At 41.5% G+C, this 21,189-nt stretch overlaps 1 protein-coding gene across 4 annotated transcripts in view; it reads right to left on the reverse strand.

The window, feature by feature from the left end:
* Positions 1–21,189, reverse strand: part of DENND2B (DENN domain containing 2B) — a 176,669-nt gene that overhangs the window by 153,590 nt on the left and 1,890 nt on the right. The window contains exon 2 of one of the 4 annotated variants that reach the window (XM_037402019.1): positions 18,244–18,421. The exons of the other annotated variants lie outside the window; for them this stretch is intronic. The gene's annotated coding sequence lies outside the window, so the exon portion shown is untranslated. The remainder of the gene's footprint in view (positions 1–18,243; positions 18,422–21,189) is intronic. 4 annotated transcript variants of the gene reach the window in all.

The following is a 21,189-nucleotide window of genomic DNA, read 5'->3' on the forward strand; positions in this document are numbered from 1 at the left end:
AAAAAAAAAAAAAAAAAAAAAACCAAAAACAAAACAAAAAACCCACCACTTTATTCCCAATTAAAAACCTTGGAAGCAAATCAGACTGCCTTATCTGGATGTCTGGCGGGGGGGAGGTGGGAAATCACATCTGATTTCCTGCATAGTTCTGCTCTGAAAAGCAGGTATTAAAGGAGGGGAGTGCCTGGGTAGCAAACAGCCTTGGTCAGACACTCCTGCTCACCTTCATTGCAGACTTCAGTACAGTTACTGGAACAGGAGCAAAGTGGACAGGCACGGTCACAAAGCCTGATGCAGGAGAAAGCTTCCACCTTGTGCATTAGCATCTCATTTTAAATGGAAGACAAAAGCAGCAGAGATTCTCTCTAAGAAGTTACTCCTTTTCTCTTTTTTTTCCATCTTCCTCCTCTTCTAGAGAAAGTATTCTGTAGACAAATTGCATACAGTATGTGCAAACCTCCTGCTTGGAAAATTTTGCCTGTTATTAAAATGAAATGCAAAACAAAACAAAAAAAATATCCATTTTTGATGTGTTTGCTTGTCATGCCAAGGCCCCCAGCTTCCATTCTCAGGGATTTACTAAAATATTTGTTTATTTATACAGGGCTGGAATTCTGGACTACCAGGTTCTCTTCTGGCAAGATCTTTGGCCATGCTAGGAGGTGGTAGCAATATTAAATATATTTCCAGTGACATCAGTAGGAAAGTAACTGTGCTGTAACGGGTAACAGTTACACAAGGGTGTGGGTTTGCCTGTCCCTTGTAGATACTCATCTGTGTTAAGGATAATGAAAGATGCCATTTCACCCCATCTAAGACAAGGTGCCAGTTCCTTTCAATTCAGTGAACACAATTGCTTCACCAGTCCAGTAGCTGCAATTTTCTCCTGTCATGCCTATCAGCTCACGGGGAGAGAGTCTGACTCACAGTCTAACCTCCGGTGCTCGCCCTCCAACACCACACCAGTAAGTGGACAGCGAGAAGAGAAAGAAACTCTTCCTACTGGGTTTAAGTAATTCAGTGCCTTGAGACAGGTCCCTGAGATGCTGTAAGATGACACCAATAAATCACAAAATTTTATGTATAAATAAAGGTTGAACTCCTTCTACTAGCTTTACAGATTTCAAGCCTTTGAGACTCAGGTTTCCAAGCTTTCCCACATAGCTATAAAACCCAGAGAGGGTCAAGATTTCTAATAATCACTGAACTCCAGGAACATGGGCCTTAGAAGAAGGAAGAAAAAAACCCCAAGCTAATATAAAAAAAAATCCCACATTAGAATTGGTAGAGATGACAAGAGTAACAAAGAAAAATTGGGGTGGGTTTTTTTTTTTCCTTTTGTATTTATCACCCACTGTCTCCCACACAATCACACTGTGTAACAGCACACTGTGATGAAACACTCCTAGCTCCCACTTTAAATGTCCTTAGCCACCGTAACTGTACACAGAGAAAACAAGAACTGCTTCACTTGCCAGCAAAACACAGCAGCATGTGAACTACAACATGGCAGCCCTCACAGGGTGCATAAAGATGAAAAGTAAAAAGAAATCAACCAGACCAGAATTTGAATACTGTAAGACCAGACCAACACACCCCGACTCAAATGTGTCATTAAATGTAGCACTGCAGACAGATATTTGATGACCATTTGTAGTTTCAATGATAGCTTTCTCTCCCTTCATGGAAGTTGACAACTACTTCTTGCAGGATACCACCACCGTGTTCAGAGCATGACATAACTGTAGCCTCCCTAGGGAGACAGGGATTCAGGATGTGACAAATCCCACGTTCTGACACCACATCCTACCTACTGAAGGTCAGCTCTTCCCTGCCCCACACCTGCTGTGTTTGATAAATCAGAGGAATTCATGCCCCAGAAACGGCACTTCAGGAGATGAAAAACAAGAACAACTTAAGACAGGATCCACCAACCCAGGGCATGATGTTTTCATACCACCAAAACTTTCTGCTATCTTCTTGAAACAAATATCAGCTTATTCATCGGCACATCGGGCTTTTCTCAGCAGGTTATGGTGTTTAAGAACATCATCTTTCCCATTCACTGGTTCTACTTGTAACTGCCTCCATAGCCATTCCTGCAATTACTATCTCCACCTGAATCATTATGTGCTGCCTACACCCCAGCTTCACTCAAAAAAAAATCTGTATTGACTGCAAAAACACATGCTACCAAAGACCCTTCTTCCAGACCAAACTGCAAGCAAGCAAGCAAGCTGCTGTGTGCTCCTGGCCTAAACAACCTGATCGGGATTTTCACAAAACGAACACACAGAAACCCCACATGCAGTAACTTCTTCCCAGTCCCCAGGGAACATGTGCATACAACTTATAACCCTGGGGTACCACAGTGCATCTGATGTTCCCTTCTCTGGAGAGGCCCCATGCTACGGATGGAAGCTACGTGGAAGTATACTGTTGAAGCACAGATCAGCCTATGAATTTCCCCTTGGATGTATAGTTCCCTTTGAACTCTCTCATAATTGCCCCGGCCTTGCACACACATGTTCATTGCCTGAACTGTGGGTGGGAGATTCATCTGGCGCCAGCTCTATGCAAATCTTGAAAGGCTTAATTCTTAAGACCACTGAAGTCAAAATGGGCCTTTCTATCGGCTTCTCCAAGTTTGGGACCAGACCCACGTTCCTTCATTTTAAGGGACATCGGAACTGCGCTGAATATTTTCATGCAAGCACAGAGTCACCAGGTTACTTCTGCAAGACCTGGAGAGTGTCCTGCTCAGCCAGCTTTTTCCACAAGCTCTCAAGGCAGACCTCATTCACTGCACTCTGTGTTCATTTTCTTCTCATTGACTTGAGGACAAATTAAGACAGGAACTGGCCACAAATAATCCTAGGCTGGAAATTAGAAAAACATTTCTAACCACTGAACTAGTAAAGTACTGGAACAGCTTTCCAACAAGCAGAACCAGCGTCAAAACGGTACCGGCTGCATCATTTAAAAGGGATATGTCCACCTCCCAAAAGCAAGGCATTGGTTATGACTGCTTAAAAGGATCTTTCTAGGGCTCTTGACACCTGAGGCAATGCTGCAGGGCAGGCAGGTAGCCTCCCCACAGCGGGAACCTGACTTCACCACACCGAGCCCTTCCTGCCAGCACAGCTCATGAGCACTGCGTATCCAACACCCAACAAGAGATAACTGGAGGAGAGATATGCTGTTCTCTGAGCTCATGTTGCTTGGGAGTCCCTGTTCCCTGGGAATTTGCCGCACACTGACAAAGGTAGTGTTGGAGCCGGTATCAGAGTGAAAAGGCTGCTTAAGGGGTATTGCTTGGGTCAGTAGAGTACATTTCTCCCACCCCAGCTTTCTCATCCACATGGATTCTGCACCTAGGTTTTTGAGCAGCTCTATTTAATATTCAAAACAAAACCATACACTGAACCAGGTTTATTTTAATGCTCCTTTAGTGTCAGAATGTCAACTGGTCCTAAAGAAACTGATTCAGGGAAAACACTCTTTTTCTCCTCTTTTCCAAAACTTATATTCAACCAGACTCTTCATTAACACAGAAATGTCCCTCTCTTTGGCATGCATAAATGTAATTAGTGCACAAAGGGTAAGACAGCAGGGTGCCATGAAAATACAAATATGAGACTGTGCTTTTCACTTTGTTGTATTTGGTTCAACAAATAAAGCTCACCAGTGCCACCACCCAAGCACAGCCTTGTGGGCCCTTCGGGTATCATCCCACCCACAACACCAAAACAGCACAGGACAGAAGGCAAGACAGAGGGAGGCTGCCTTAATGGAAAGCTTTCTTTTATCTTGCCAGACAGAAGCAATGCCTAGAAAGTTTTAAACGAAAGATGCTGCAGGGCAGAATGTGCCTATCCTGCAATAGCAAAGCATCCCCAGAGAAAAGCAGTCCCCACTACTTAGCAGGCAACCATATGCCAGCAGATGAGTTTACAGTTCAACCTTAGGCACATGTGAAGTGTTATCACAAGGTCTAGCTGGAACAGCTGTTTGGGTGAAGATGCACAATGCCCTTCCCTGCCCCCCTGTGCCTTTATGAGAAGCATAGAGAAGACACTGGCTTCTGCTAACTCAGCATATATTTGCCAACTCAAGTGGGCAGAGACAGTAAGTAGAGTGCACTGGCCGCCCCGGATAACCATATGGGGGAGGAAGGGAATGGATCACCCACCCCAGCTGCAGAAAGCTTTACCCTGTGACTGCAGGGGACGCCAACAGGCAGGAGACAGCAGCTCCAGCCCATCAAGACTCAACAAATTTCTCAGTCTGCCCCTCAAGAAGTCAAATGCTGGAGTCTCCCTTGCGTCAGCTTGGGGTACACTCATAACTCACAATTTGGCCTCCATAAAGGAAGCTCTGCTGTTCCTTACCCACACTCAGTAGCACTTTATTCACTGAACTGTCCCACAGAGCCTAGAAGGACTTCTTACGTAGTAAAGTTTGGTTTTTTTGGGGGGCTACTGGCGGGGAGCATCTCCCCAGAAAATAAAGAGAGGGCTTTGCTCACCAACACTGGCCTCTTGAGCCTTAGGTGATCATTCTGGTCCACATGCCTACAAAAGACAGACTCATGTTCTGTATGAATACAGCATGAAAGATAATAATAATGGGCAAAAGTGGGCTGGCATGGGTGCCCTGGGAGTCCCACAGCTAGTCCAGGTTTCCAGAAGGGAAACCTGGAGGAAGAAGAGAGATCCTGTATGTTCCCTCCATGAGGACATCTTTAGGGCTCTAACATATGGCTGCATTGCTCTGTTTCAACACTATGTGCTTGCTCAAAGAACCGAAACAGTCTCCCCAAAGGATACTCAAGTTAATTCAAGATACAAGTTCTGTAGGTACTTGTACATAATGGTGGACACATTCAAAAGGTCTTTAATGAAATAAACACAACACATAAAACAATGCTCAGCAATGAACACAAGACTTATAGGAACATAGACCATTTGGAACTGAACTCAGAAGTTTAATCATTGGGTTTCTGGATATGGTGAAATTAGCCCAGCCCTATCATGAGCAAACATTCCTACAAGGCTCACAGCACAGGAAAGGTTGGGACTAGCAACAACAACTGCAAGAAAATAAAGTTTATCTAAAACTAATCAGTATATATCAACTCCCCATATATGGGTTTGGCTTTATCAGAAAGGGTGAAGTGCTGTATTGTCAAACAGCAGATGAGAGTTGCACATTGATTTGGATTTAAGATACATGTTCTTCAATTACTCTCTCAGGTTCCTGAGGGAAACAATGGAAAAGGATTCTCAGCATCAGAGGAATCTCTACTGAGGGCTCAGTTTATACACAGTCTGTGTATTCCACCTTCCATATGGAAACAGTACCAAGTGCCTTACTGTGAGCTTTTCTAACGAAGCAATAAGATTCATGTACTTTCTTGATAATTTTTTTTTTTAAAAAGTAAATCAAACAACTCATAGTACAAATAACACAAGACAGACTAAGGCACATGCACGAGGCAACTGAAATGGGAGGATGTGGAGGCAGAATAAAAATATTCTTCAGAGGAATGTGAAGCCAAAGGCAAAAAGATGACAGAAAACACAAAAGGAGGAAGAAAAAAAATCTAAAAAAAACCCAAAAAACATGGATACAAAAATACCCTGGAGCCATTTGGAAGAGATCTGTATACAAAGGTGAGGGCCACAAACAAGAAAACAGAAATAAGAATTTTTAAGAACCCAAAAGACCTTCCCCTACAGCCCTCTTACCTTCAAGCCCAGTGTCAGAAGCTTTGGGTTGCAAAGGTTAAAACATGACTTTGCACAGACCCCAGTGAGTTATAAATGCAGATACAACTCCAAAAGATCAGCGAGAATTGTGAAGGACCAGGAGCACCCACTACAAGAAAGACTGAGAGATAAGGTATATGGCACCATTTTCTTATCAACCTCTTCGAAAACAACTTATGCGGAGGAGCAGCTGAGGGAACTGGGGATGTTTAGCCTGCAGAAAAGGAGGCTGAAAGGAGATGTGATCACTCTCCACAACTACCTGAAAGGAGGCTGTAGCGAGGTGGGTGTCGGTCTTTTCTCCCAAGTAACAAGCAATAGGATGAGAGGAAATGGCCTCAAGTTGTGCCAGAGGTGGTTTAGATGGAATATTAGGAAAAAATTATTCACTGAGAGTGTTGTCAAGCACTGGAACAGGCTGCCCAGGGAAGCAGTTGAGTCAGCACCCCTGGAGGTATTTAAAAGACGTGTAGATGTGATACTCAGGGACACAGTTGAGTGGTAGTCTTGGCAGTGCTAGGTTAACAGACTCAAAGATCTTAAAGGTCTTTTCCAACATAAACAGTTCTATGAGTATTTAGGGTATTTGGTTATATTCAGAAATACAGAAACAGCCTGCTGTAGTGCAGGCAAATACAGAATATTCCACAAGATTTTTCTGTTGCTTCCTGCAGAATTCCGATTTGTTAGCTGGAACTCAAGATCCTGGGATTTGGCTCTTGATGCTTCTCCTTCACCAAGTATTAGCTTTTCAGGTGCTCCCCTGATGCCAGCCTGACAATATTTCCAATGTTTGTCATAAACAGTCTCAGATCACATCTATCCAAGGTTCATTTGTGCTGCAAGGCCACAGGGCAGCTCCAGTTCAAAGAAAATTTGCTGGAGACAGTAGCTGTATAGCAGAAAGCTATGCTGATTGCTCCCCAATAGATAAATGAAAATGCTTCATGTTCATACACATGGATTTGTTGGAAGTAGTTTGCCCTGAAATTTTAAAGACAAAAACCTGTAGTACTATCAGCTCAGTATTAATTACACACTTTTATAACTGATGCCCAGCTCCTTCAAAGAGCTGAATTTCTTCAGCTGGAGAGGTCAACAGACCCCCTCTTCTCAGGATTTTGATGGGCAGCGTCCTCACGTTTTACAAAAACACAGACACAAGAAGAATGCTTCTCTGTCTCTTTTGCAGGCATTATCCTTGCATGAAATGAAGCATAAAGGTTTTCACTAGACACATGCTTAAGGATGAGAACAAGAGTTACAGCAGGTTTTGCTCTGTCCCCTTAGGCACCCCTAGGCCTCACACACAACAGCTGAGACACACTAGCTATAATCTCCTTAAAACTGTTGCTGTTGCTGCGGTTTCCTCTGACCAGGGAGGTCAAGGATATTTTTTGGCCAAGAACCTTAATGACCTAACAGCACTAGAGACAAACCTTTTTCAGCTATTCGTCTGCATTCTTCAAGCATGAAGACATAAAGAAGGGGAAGCACTGAACTATGTAAAGTTATGAAGGAAAGAGAAACATTCCATGCTACAAAGCCATTCGAGTTAGCATCTCATTTGTATTCTGGGATATAAACATAACTTCTCTCCCATATGCGATTCAGATTCCCATACATAATTTTCAAAGACCAATGCTGCATAAACCCTCTGCTCTGCCCTGGTGAGGCCGCATCTGGAGTGCCGTGTCCAGTGCTGGGCTCCCCAGTTCAGGAGAGACAGGGAACTGCTGAAGAGGGTCCAGCAGAGGTCTGCAAAGATGATAAGGGGACTGGAGCATCTCCCTGATGAGGAAAGGCTGAAGACTGGGCCTGTTCAGCCTGGAGAAGACTGAGAGGGGATCTTATCAATGCCTACAAACATCTTAAGGATGAGTGTCAAGAGGATGGAGCCAGGCTCTTTTCAGTGGTGTCCAGCAACACGTACGAACTGAAACACAAGAAGTTTCTTCAGAATATGAGGAAAAACTTCTTCACCTTGAGGATGACAGAACACTGTCACAGGCTACCCCAAGAGGCTGTAGAGTCTCCTCAGAGACATTCAAAACCCACCTGGACGTGACTGTGCAACCTGCTCTAGGTGAACCTCCTTTAACAGGGGGGCTGAGCTAGATGAGCTCCAGAGGTCCCTTCCAACCCTGACCATTCTGTGAATCTGTATAGAGACAAAATGCACAGAGAAATAGAAGATGAGGTAGGAAGGTACTATGCCACCCAGATTCCTGCCAATGCCAACAGGAATGAGAGAGATGAGTTTAGGTAGACAGCTGGGCCTGTGTCCAAGCTAAAATCCCCAACGTTCCCAAAAGAAACTCAGAGTGCATTTCTCTCTCTTATTCATGCATAGTTTAGAAACCTCCAGAGACTGCTCTGCAAACTGAAACAATAAAACAAAATGTCAAGACAACAAATGGGGCATTGAATCTCTGCCATTTGTTAGAGGAAGGCCTTTTCTGATTTGAAGGCAGTACCTTGTTTTCACTTCATAAACAGCAAAGTGATGCAGAGTAAGCATTGTCTTCTAGAATGACCTAAAAGAAGACAGAGTGGGGCAGAACAGCATTACTTGGCTGGATCAATTACTTTGAAAAACTTCAACAGGAAATCCATCCTGCCACAGGTATATCTTAGTATTTTCCTAACATATGTCATAACAGGTACATTGTTAGAGATACTGAGAAATAGGAGGAATCCATTTTATTTTTTATAATCTGAGGAAATTAATTCCAGTTCCACCTCTGCTCCCAAAATCCTATTATAATCTGAGAACGGTTGCAATATATCAGCGGTGAAACAGTTAATGTTTTGTTCTCGTTCACAAGGTAAGCATTTAAAGCTAAAGGTAGACCTGTCTTCCCTTTTCTTTGAACAGGAGAAATTCACTGCTGTTATTTATTCCCACACTTCGCTTTGCTTGGAACTGAGAATTTAGTTTCTGGAAGAAGATAATAGTGTTTATGCAAAAGTGGTAAAGCAAGTACCTTGTTAATCTACAGTGAAATATCAGAGAGGTAGCTCAGCAGCCACAGGACTCAAAACCCCAGCTCCATCTCTGGCATATTAAGCAACTCCGGCCATGCAAGTAATTTTATTTCCCTCTGTTTTGATTTCTTAATCTACAAAATGGAAATACTGGCTAAAGTCATTCAAGGACATTTCAATATTCACAGTTTCATTCTTTGCTTTTATCTAATGTTTGAATGAGACCAAAAAAACTCACGTTGCACAATAAGCCAGTTGTGCAGATACATCCATTTTCCCATAAAAAGCAGTTAATGAGCTCATTTCTTTTTCAGTTAGTCCTGTAGCCTACTCTGGCTCCTTAGGAAGCTCTCCTAGCATCAGCTTAATTCCATGAAGTGTTCAGCACCATTAAAATAGCATATTTTAATCATGCTTCATTTAATCAAAAACTTCCAATTACTTCTAGTAATAGCTCTGATCAGCTTTGCAAAGCACTTTGGAGAATTGCAATGAAAACGGCTGTATCAGAGCTAGGTATTATCACTTGCATAAATGTGACCCAGAGACTTCAAAATACATATAAGAAACATCTTTATGCCTTCACTAACTCAGACACTGCTCTGAGTCATACAATATTCCTCAAGGAAGAATTTCAAAGCATTTAACAATGAAAAACCTTGTAACACCTTTGAAAAATAAATAGTGAAAAGCAGGCACTCACACAAATTGCTTTATCTGATGCTGAAATACAGCTGTCTCTGGAGCAAAGCATAATACCCATTTAACAGTACAAAGCCACAGAAGCATAGAGGACACAAAGAAAAAAATATTATTGTATCCATTTAGAGCAAGGGGGGAAGTCTGTGGAGGCAAAAGAGCAGTTAACCAAACCAGAATTTAAATAGGACCCCGTGCTTGATACCAAATTGGTCAGAAATATCCCTTGTTTCCAAATTGGGTAATATTCCAAGGAGGAGCCAAAAGCAATGAGTCTCTGTAGGGATTAGTAAGGGTAGAAGGGAGGGTTTTTTTCCTGGTTTGATTTACTGGCTAACTTAAGCTGTACTGTTTATGATTGTTTAATAGAGTTGGTGGGCTGACCTTGCGTTATGTTTAGATGACACTTTAATGTTGTGGGGCAATCACTATTACATTCTTGTGAGCTCAGAGTGTCTAGAATGATTGCTTAAATCTAAGAGATGTAGTAACCCCTCAGGCAGACAGGCACAAGTGTTAAGCCACTTTCCCAGCACCTGATCCACATCTCATTTGACAGCCACAGTCTCCAACAGGACTATGCCCTCAGCTCCTTTCTGGACCACTGATATGTCTTCTCTGTTCAGGGGACAGATGCCACACACTGAATCACCAAACCAAACACGCTCTTGGGAGGTCTTCTACCCGCATAGTGAGCCATTCCCAGTACTGTTTAGCTCATGAGAAACTGTTTAGTCAGAAAGTCTTAGAGGACCTTGCAAAAACTAGTTTTCACATCACACTCCTTGCTTTGCCAAACCCACTAGTCCTAATTCAAAGGCAGATTTCACACTGCTTCCAATCCTGCTGAAAAATTTACATTATGCATTAAGCAAGGGTAAAACGCTATCGTACTGGGACTTTTTTTTCACTATTTTACTTTATTCACTATTTTACATTAAGTGGAGTAAGAAATACTTCAAGAAGCAGGGTAGCGAATGCAGGCTACTTTTCTTAATCAGTCTTTCAAACACCATTGCAGAAAAGACTGAGATTCAGCCTGACAGTAAGGAAGAGCACTGTAGGTGGTCATCGCAAATTCCAACCAGAAGCATGCTCCTCACAGTGCAGCGATCCCTCAGGAGCTGCTTTCTAAATAAATGGAGTAGAAAACCGATGTATTAAAGGCATTGGTTTTCTTACAATTGTACTCCCAGATGGACAACTGGGCACCACTCAGCCTTAAAGAAGGATATATAACCCTCATCTTGGTAAGTATCAGCCATAGAAAAACATATGTTTGTCCCTGTTTTTCAATTCACTTGCTGTTGCTACTAAGCACAGTACAGAAAACAATCAATGGATCAGGTTTCCAAATGGCAAACAAAACCACTGGGAAGATCTAACTCCATTTTCGGCTTGTTGGGAGGGTTTTTTTCCATTACTTCACTATCCTCTTCTAAAAAACACAGTATCATGCTGTTTGCATGCACGTTAATACACTTGCATTTTGCTAAGATAACTCAAGCATTTATATAGCTCAAGGTTTAAACTTCTATTTCCCCTACTTTGAACAACATCCTTTACAAAATATAAAAAGACAGACACATTTTCAGGAATTTTTTTCTGGCTCAAAAAAACACAGATGGGGTTTCAGTCCCAAATATGCAATTGGCATTTGGCCCAGTGTAAAGATATGCCCAAACCACATGAGTACAGAGCAGCTGTGGGGCCAGGGAGCAGGTCACAAACTGCCTAAACCAAGGAGACTTTGCAGGAGCGAGTCCCTCAGGCCAGAGAATAGCTCTGAGGAGAACAAGCAGCAAGTATACTAAAATCACCTCCATTCAGTCTCATGATGAGTTGAAACTATTTTCTGTCCTTTTAGCATTCCTTTCCCCCATTTGAGCCAGAAATTGCCACCCAGCCTGGTCTTGTTTAAACCATCTCCCACCATCAGCTTACAAGGAGAGAGTTTCCAGACTAGTAACAAGTCTAGTATGGTACGGAAAGAAACTTTTGGTAAATACAATAAAGTGCTGTCATGAAAGAACAGCCAACTCTGCTTGTGACCCAAGCTCTGTGGATGCATCTACATGAATGTAGAAAAAGATCAGAAAAATTAATTACCAGGGGACGAAAAGAGAGCAGCTCACTTAGCCAGCCTGCATCCCCTACACAAGAGGGGGAACGGGAGGAAAAACTTACAGCTGCAGCACCAAGTGTGAGTAAAAAGACACTGCAGAAACCAAAGCATGGTTGAAGATGTAAATAAGGCTCCTGTTACCTGCTTATTCTCCCCTTTATTACATCCACATAGCTTAAAAAAAAAAAAAAAAGTAAAATTGACCCAAGTGCAATCCATTTACACCATACAAAAATGTATTTTGGAAAAGTTGCAGCAAGGTTTTCAGGGGACTCAAGTCACTCTATCAATTCAAACAGGCATCATGTATAAAAAGAAAAGTGACAGTTCCTACAGAAACCAAGGGACTGAGAAAGAAATAAGGTTATTTGAAAGGTTTTTTAGAGAAGGTGTTATCAAAAACCCAATTTCATCTGAACATGAAAATTTCAGAGCCCAGTAAATGTGTGAGATCTATACACCATTTCCTATCAGGTGGCTGCCAAACAGATTCTTTACACATTTAATACAGCAGTAAAATAAGGCACTTATGTAGCATGTTTAACTGTAAACATATTTGTATTATTTTGTGTAAACGAAAGCATAACCTCATAGATGCTACAATTACTAGATAATGGGAAATGTGATGAGAAAAAGGAGAGTCAGAACTTCTGCTGCATTACAAAAAATAACACAGCAATGCCTTGCACAGTCCTGCTTTAACAGGCCTGTAAAACCTACATGCTTTAAGCCTCTAACAAAAGTGCCCAGCTGGCAGTTAGTGAATTTTCAGGTGCCTTGGACAGTCCAGCTACTTCGAGGGAGTAGTCTTGAATACTCTTTGCCGGGTCACATATCACTGCTATTCCTTTCCTTCAGGGCTTCACCTCATATTTGGCAGAGGAGCATAGCTGCAGCTCCTTCCAGTGTCAACACTTTCTCTTTGCTTAGCTAGAGGTGTCAGTGCAGAGAAAGCACAAGGTACTGCTTTCCTAAGTTCAGAGCTCCCCAAGTCACATGCACTTTTCAGGCTCAATCTTATGCTCACTGAAACTTTACAGTACAACTGCCACCACCCTTCAGAATGCAATTTCAGCCCATCACATCTTTTCCAGGTTAGAAAAGAGATGCAAGAAACCACAAAGGTATGTGTCGTAACGAATAGCTTAATACAAACATGTAGTAACTTTTGCTTCTTTAATGTACAGATCTCAAGGAATACACGGAGAGATATCAGTTATCCCTTTACAGATGCACAGAGAAACTGAGGTTGCAGGTAATAGAATGCCTTAGAGGACCTCTGAGCAAGTAAACAACAAAGCAGGGAACTGGACAAGAGATTTGCAAGCCAGTAACTCTACCTGGGTTTATGTCTTTCTATAGACATTGTACTTAATAGTAGTTGCTTCTCAAAAAGAAATAATTCTCTTTTGGAGAAAGACAAAAATGCTCTTCTTTATGGGCAATTATCCCCAGACTGGATAAAAATCAAAGGTATAGGAGAACAAAAACATTGACTTTACAGAGCAAAGCTGCTTTCTTCAGAGCCTGAAAACAAAAGTAAAGCAGATATTTTGGGGTAAATTTGTTTTAAGAAAGAGGCTCATTTCTGTTTCAGTAGAGAGATATATACAGGCGTGTAAGTATCTTAAATACAAGGAAAACACTGAAACAGTAAGTTGCTGACTTTGGCTTGCAATACTTAATTACATTCCTAATGTGAAGATCCTGAGTTCCCTCTAAGAAGAACATGTGGATGTTTCATTGTTAAACAATTAGGCCAAAGCCACACTAAGGATTTTTGTATCTGGTTCAAACTGACTTTAATGGAAAATGAGTACTTAACTGTGACTTAGAAAATCTCAGCAGGGTTGTACAAAAAGCCAGAGCATTTTTTTATTCTATTTGAATCTAGTCTGGTTAAGACTTTGTAGAGGACTGAGAACCTATAAAGATAGGAAATTGTGAAGGCAGAAAGGGTCTTTGCCTCCTCCACTCTCTGGTCAAAATGAAGTTTAGGGATAACTGAAACATCTGCTGTGCCAACTTGTGTATTAAAGCTAACCTCTGTTTGCATCAATAAAAAGGGTTTAATCAGCATACAGAAAATGCTGCTTGGAACATTTGTTAAACAATATCAATAAAGTACTATCTTTTTAATAGTTACAATAAATACACACAAAATATAAACCTAGGCTACACATTGATGCACAAGAGTGTATCTTTGCCTCTTGGCGTGGGTTTCTAATGGAGGTGGTGGTAGCAGTGTAGGAATGGTACATACAATATACAAAAATAACTGGCACCTTGTAACCAGAAATACTGGTTATGACTAAGTCTCAAAAATCAAACATAAGTAGATACAGAAAAACTCACGCTTAACAAGGAAAAAATAAAAGGATTAACATATCTCTATACATTAGTCTGTTAATAAATATTTGAGATTAAGTAGTTAAGAAACATGGTATTAAAAGCCTAAACTATCCTGCTAGTCCCACCAGATAATCATACAAATTTTTAAATTAAGTAACTTTATTTGAAATCACCTTCTAGTTGGAAAAAAAAAGGCGCCTTTTGAAGCACTCAAAGGCAGCAGCAGTATTGTTGTCTCAAAAGAACTACTCTAGGTATTTATTTACAGTTCAAGATGAAAGAAAATATTTTGCCTCACAACATATCTCTTATTTTCCTATTAAACTAAACTAAACTGAAAATGGAAAGAAAATGTTTTATCTGTTCCCAGGATTACCTTCCTGAACCTTCTCATCTGTACTGATGCTTCCCTCATCTACCAAAGTTACATGCAGTCTTTCATTCATATTTTGTTGAGTGCTTTCAGATTTAAAATTAATGATGCTATGCTGCTACAGTATCTCACCGTCTTTCTGCCACTGTCTGAATTCAGCTCCTGGTTGTCTTTTGTCATTTGCCCTGCTCCAGAAACTATTAATCCTAATTTGATTCAGAAGCCCTCATCATTCAGATTTTTAAAATCAACATCATAAAGCCTAGAGATGAAAATAACATAACTCTGTTAGCCCCAGGTATAGGATTCCTGCATCCAGTTATGGATGTTATGGATGCAAGTTATGGAGGTATGTCCCTTTGTCATGTACTGGGGGGGGGAAACATATTGATCTGTCTCATTTATGTCAATGAGTCTTGGATCAAAAAGTTTCTCACAGACATGCTAAGCATCCACAAAAAAACCTCTCAAGACAGCTGACAGGTACTTGCCTTTTACTATCTGTGTAACTTGGGGGGTGGGTGGGTGGGGTGTGGTGATGAACTCAGAAACAATTTGGAAAATCACAGTCAGAAGTGCCAGGTGAGGAAGAGTTGAGTAGACACCACCTATATACTGGTATAATTCACCTGGTCCAAGTCATGCTGCTTTGTGTGGTCTCCACCCCAGCTAACCTTCTGAGTACATGTTTTTCAAGCAGATGTGGTTGCCAACCTGTTCTGTTGCAAAGTATAGGGAAAGGGAAAAGGAAGTTTTGGTCCAAGACAAAGAACTAAGCTATCCAGGGCTGGATTCCTGCTGGGTTATCCATGGGGTCATCAATATGCATGTCCTTCAAAATTCATTACCTATTTTAATTTCTCACGTGAATATGCCACTGAACTTAATTATTCTGCTTCTGGAGCATACCTTCAGCCCATTATCTTGGATACACTTCTACAAGGCAAAAAGATCTACTGTCTCTCTGAACTTAAGAATAGGCCTGATTATTTCCTCTGTCACATCAGTCTATCCACAGCAGTTCTGGGTTGACACTAGTATGCCAGAAATTACAGTCGTGTTTATCTCACACTCACCGTGCATAATTATGCTCTCCACTAAAAACAATAATAATAATGGATTGAACCATTAATCTTCAGAAGAAAAGTTGGTTTCACCCAGGGCAGAAAGTAAATTCTCTCATCTTTCCTATAGGCTGTGCTATGTTAGGTATCAACCTCTTCAGTTTTTTGGTTGCCAGAAATATCACGGTTCACAACAATCCACCCAGCTGAAAAGATAAGTACATAATTTCTCTTCAGCCATATATCCTGGAGGCATATACTTATGGAGGTGGATGGATAAACAGTGGATTTTTCTCATAACTTTTTACCCTCTGCTGTAATTCTCTCTGAAGCATGTGCTTGCCACTGAAAGCTTCATGGTTCTTTTACAGTTTCATTTGGGAGAAGTCATCTTAGCTGTGCATTCAACTTCTCTGCTAGTTTCTTCAACTCAGAGAGAACTGTCTTGTATCAAGAGAACACAACCAAATCTTGTATTAAACTGGTTTTAGAGTGCAAAGCACCATCTGACACCTCTCAGTGTTCCACTAAATACAAATCTGAACATCAGAAAAAAAGGCCAAGCAGAGGAATGTCACCAGCTGACTTCTTGCAGCTCAAATAGCTGCTATTAGGGACTGTCTATGACAGACAAGAAGCCTCAATGCTCACAGGCAAATTAAGAATCTCTCTGCCACCATTTATCCCCCTTCTAGAGCTTACTAAACCCCAAGCTACAGTTAAAGTGGTACCCACAAAATCTAGGTCTCACATCCCTATATAGCCTGGACACTGCAGCAATGCAACTAGAGGGTATGACACACACTGTTCATTAAAGCCCAGCTGCTGGGTTTGGAGTGCTTTGAGAGGGAGGCTCAAGGGCTAAAAGGAGAAAGAACAGAAGCACACAAAGAAAAGCCAAAAAGGAAAGAATGACAAATGTTTTTCTGGGAGTCAACAGGTGAGTTTCCCCAAAGCACAGATGAAGCTTTACTCACATGTAAAACAGCCTCTCTTGAATTTATTTTTCCAGTTACCTGTGTTGTCCAAGTCATATAGCCACAGGAAAAGCAGGGCAGGCCAACGAAGATTATACCCAGCTCACCTTGCCTAGGTGAGAAGGTAGCTCTGCTACCCAGCAACATCTCCCTTTGCTTCCCAGGCCTGAGGACATCTCTGGAGAGAAAGACCAGTTCCTCTGCTGGCTGCTCTGCAACAATGGCCTCAGAAGGTCCTGCTCAAGGTGTTGGTTCAGAGGATAATAAAGCACTGAGCCAACCAGCAGGAAACCCCTCAGCACCAAGGCACTGGGGAGGGAAGAGCTGAAGCACAACACCTATGAAAGTGGGGAGGGAGGCTTAGAAGATATCCTGAGGTCTGTTAATGCCAAAAAAGACAATCAAGGTTGTGCTATTAAAGTCCAGGAGTACCCATCAGTGTCACATGGGCTTTCAGACAAGACAGGTGCCAAGGAAACAGCATGAGCTCCTAGTGCTTGTCCTTGGTTTTCCTTGCATTACAATTAAAGAATTCAGGGTATTTACAGATTTCCACATGAGAAATTGTGATGGGTACATCCATAAAACACTAACAGAAAAACATGCATACAAACCTAAAGGTGCATGGATTGTATTGATGAGTACTGAAAGCCTTTTTAACAATTTTGGAGTTTGTTAAGTAATATTCACAAAAGGCCTATAGGTATGTTCAGATTATTATAAGCCTTTTCTTTCTGATCCCTTCCTATCCTTTGCTACTCCAATCTCACTTCTCAAGTCAACCATTTCTTACACAGTTTGAGTGGCATGGGGGATGTTCTGCTCAAAGACTAAAGTTAACAATATACCAGGGATATAGCAGGTAGTGAAATGCAAGCTGTGGTATGGAACTGCTGCCCAATATGCAACCTAACAGTGGAAATCATCAGAGCCTGCCATCATACAGGAGATATGGTAAGCTTTTGCACTTTGCTGATCTGCCATATCTTCAAAACAGTGTTCCCAGTTAATAAAGCTTCTCTGAACAACACTGGCTAACAGGATCTTGTGAGCTTAGAGCTGGGATGAAGAGGCAAATTGGAAACTGCAATCATTACAATCCTGTAGCACACATAAGAGGCACTTTCACACACTGCGAGTCAATACGCCCAATTTTGCTTTAGCGTACTGTACCCACACAGAAAGAAACATGACTTCAGGCCCTTTCCAGTGACTGTGAGCGATAAGAGTTTCCACCAGGACAAAGGATCAAAATCATTAGAGCTCCTCATTCATTCTGCTCCCTCTTGCAAAAACTACTTGCCCTCCCTCAAAGAAGTAACAACGTTGAAAGCAAAAATGTCAAGAGACAGATCTGTCTCCCAGCTTGAAGGACTTCTCAGAAGTAACAGAATCCACATTTGGAACATCTGCTCCTCACTGAAGAAGGGTTGCAAGATCTTCCAGGGTAGCTCTCCTGAAGTACTTTGCTTTCTGCCCTAATACTTGGAATAGCAGGCAGAGCAGGGTGCTTTGCACAATGCTACAGTTAGCATTTGTCCCCTGTGATTGTGACTAGATGTCCCATGAAGACAACTGATCTTTTTCTTAAGAGGAAAAAATGCAAAAATTCAGTGTGACGACCCCATCAAAATGATGAAATGAATAATAGTTCTAAAACTTCACACAATGACTGTTTTTAATAATGTGGGAGTTTGGGAATAATGTTAAATGCTTCAACTCAAAGACCTGGTTTCCTGTGTTGGCACCAGTGCTAACACTAATGTTCACACATCAAGCATTTTTACATCTTCATTTTAAAGAGAAATTAGGAGACAGATATACTTAACCTGAAATAACTTCCCATTCCTCTGTGTGTGAACACACACAGGGTGCATTTTTGACAGAAACTCACTGTGCTTTCACTGTGTCCTTAAGGACTTCTCCATTCGCACAAATTCATTGAAGTCTCAGCTACACTGCAGCAGCTCACAGGTTTTCAGCATACAGATACAGTTCAAACAAACATCTTCAAAGAATAATGAAAGGTCACATTAGAGATGAACACCTACTCTTGTCCTATATCCCCCAACCTGGGGAAAAAAAAAAAAAAAGCTTATACCAAAATGTAACAAAAGCACTGGCTGTATGAATTATAGTATTGATTTACCTGGACAGTTCTAACTATCTTGGTATATGCTCCACAGAGAGGACAAGTTAGGTTACTCTAAACATGTTCACTGTGGATTAAGCTAATCCAGTCTTCTTCCAAACTACTTCTGAACTAGGCTGGCTAATAATACAAAATTACAGACCTCAACTGATGAGTAGGAACTCCTACTGTAACCCACTGCAACTCAATCACCCCTATCTATAGTTTGGCCATGAAGTGTTAATGTACTAGGTGATCCTTGTCCCTACAGTTTGTAGTGATGTGGACTTCAGAGAGTCCAATGGCTAATGCAGAATCAATCTTTCAGGCTTAGTCCCTAGGGAATAAAAAGTTTCTAATAAAATGTGACAGCTGTTCAAAGCCTATAGAAATGAAAAGAGGACTTAAATCTGTAAGTCCATGAGCAAGCATCCCCATTGTTCAAATCAGTCTTCAAACTTTATTTCTGCATATCCAAAGAGCAAGGACCATGAAAATGGCACCTATGGAAGGAGGAAGATCTTCACCACAGCCCCTCTCTACCAGGGCAGAGCTCTAGAGCAGCACAGGAGGATCAGGATTTCCAGAGGCTGCACAGCATCTCACAGGGTGGCAAGACTTCTCTTCCATGACATTTAACTCGACACATCTTACCAGCATAAGGCATTTCTTAATGAAAAAGAAGCAAGATACAAGAAAGGATTTTGCACTTGGATTAGGTGTAAGAGTGATGAGTACTAACCCTCAGCTGATGTACATACACCCAAAAAACCATAGCCAAAACTCTTTCTAAGAGGGAATTTCAGGTCTTGTAGGGTGTGACTCTCCAAGGTTTGGCAAAGCCACTTATAACCTCACCAAAGTTCAATGTGACTATGAGTGTTTACAAGCACAAGGACTAGGCCAAATTGAAAATGTAAATATTTGGATTCAGTTCCCCAAACTTGCCTCAATCTGCACTGCCAACTAAATCCCAACAGCAGACCAAAAAATCTGAAAAGCAAAGTTGCGCACACTTTACAGGATAGAGACAAAACTAGCACACATGACACTCAGCACTGGGAGAAAAAAAAATAAAATCTAATTCGTAATTTAAACTGAACTTAGGTTAAACAAAACATCACTGAAGTTTGGACCAAACTTCAGCTTGATTCAGCTATCATTTGGCACATTTTGGAAGTCTAATCAATCCAGATGTTGGTCCTCTGCCCTGCAAGAGACTGGGTTACATTAGCCGTGGGAGAGGAGGCACAAGTAGCTGTATCTGGATTACTCAGGACCCCATAGATGACACAATGGGTCTAGCACACAGTGGTAACTTCGACCTAAACCACATTCTCTTAAACCATCAAAGCAAGTTGTTCTATTTTCCAGGCAGATGAGGTAACAAAAGTCTTCTCTGGATCCAAAGTAATTAACAGTTGGACTTTATGATCCCAAAGGTCTTTTCCAACCTAAATGATTCTATAATTTAATTTATTTCGGAATCTCAGTCCCATATTCATATTCAGAATTCATTTAGGATCCCAGATCACCTTGAGTTCTCAACATCCATGCTGCCTGTTTTGGTTGGTTGGTGTTGGGTTGGTTTTTTTTTGTTTAAGTTTTACCCCACTTCTTTTACCTATACATAAGAATGGCAGCCAGGGATCCATACAAGAGAGTTTTGACCTCCCACAAAAACAGATCCCAAGAGATTCACTGTATTCTCAGTTGCCAGTTCCCAGCTCTTCTCAGGAAGCATTAAATGCCTTTTAGTCCTACATCTCCATCACAAACACTCACTGGAGGGAAACAGAAAGGCAAGTGTCTCACCAAGACCAGGATTTGGGGTTAACGTTTGCGGGGGTTTTTTTGTATGGCAAGAATTTGGGCCTCCTCACTCCCACTACTGTAAACTAACAAAAAGTCCATCCTCTCCCTCTTCAATTAAGTGGGAAAAGTACAAATCTGGTTCTTTAGCTTTACTCAGCTGTGGGAAACTTGGTTTTGCTCTCCAGTTAAAAGCAGGCTCTTCAGCTCACTTCACAGTGACCTCTTCACAAGGGGATAGTATCATTTCTTTAAATGCCCCTACACTAAAAATAGTCCTGCTTCCTAAACATGAGTGCTTAGCAGTTCCAGGCATTCCAAGATCCTGCATACCACTATTTTTTTTTAAACTGGCAACATTTATTTAACCAGCAATTAAAAAAAGGAGGCCCAGCCGCCCCAGTGATTCTTCCCAGAGGGTCTTAGATGTTTATGAAACACAATGAAAACAATAAAGTGGATAAAATCATGCTATTCCATCAAGTCTTTGGCAAGACTTCCCAACCAAGAATAAATTGGCATGGTACGTTACAGTCAACAGATTACACAATGGTTTACAGGGTCACCAATAATAAGGGGTCACATGCTCCTTCAAGAGCTACAGTATATGTTAAAAGTCACTTGCTTGAAGGGAAATGGCAACGCTTGGTCCTGAGCTCCTTGGAGCAAATTCTGGCAGCCACATCACAAAAGTGCTGTAGGGGTAGGAGAGGACATAAGGCGCCTTTCCTCCCCAGCGCCAGGAAGGGCAGTGACTACACTGAGTAAGCTGGCTGGGGGAGTTTAGCACCCTGAAGGGAGCAGAAGAAAGGCAGGCCAGGCAGGACTGTCCTATTTCTGAGAGGAAATGAGAGGAAAACAGATACTATGTTCTTTTAGGAACAGGACATTCTCTGT

This window comes from Falco rusticolus, chromosome 10 (genome assembly GCF_015220075.1).
Source record: "Falco rusticolus isolate bFalRus1 chromosome 10, bFalRus1.pri, whole genome shotgun sequence".
NCBI lineage: Eukaryota > Metazoa > Chordata > Aves > Falconiformes > Falconidae > Falco > Falco rusticolus.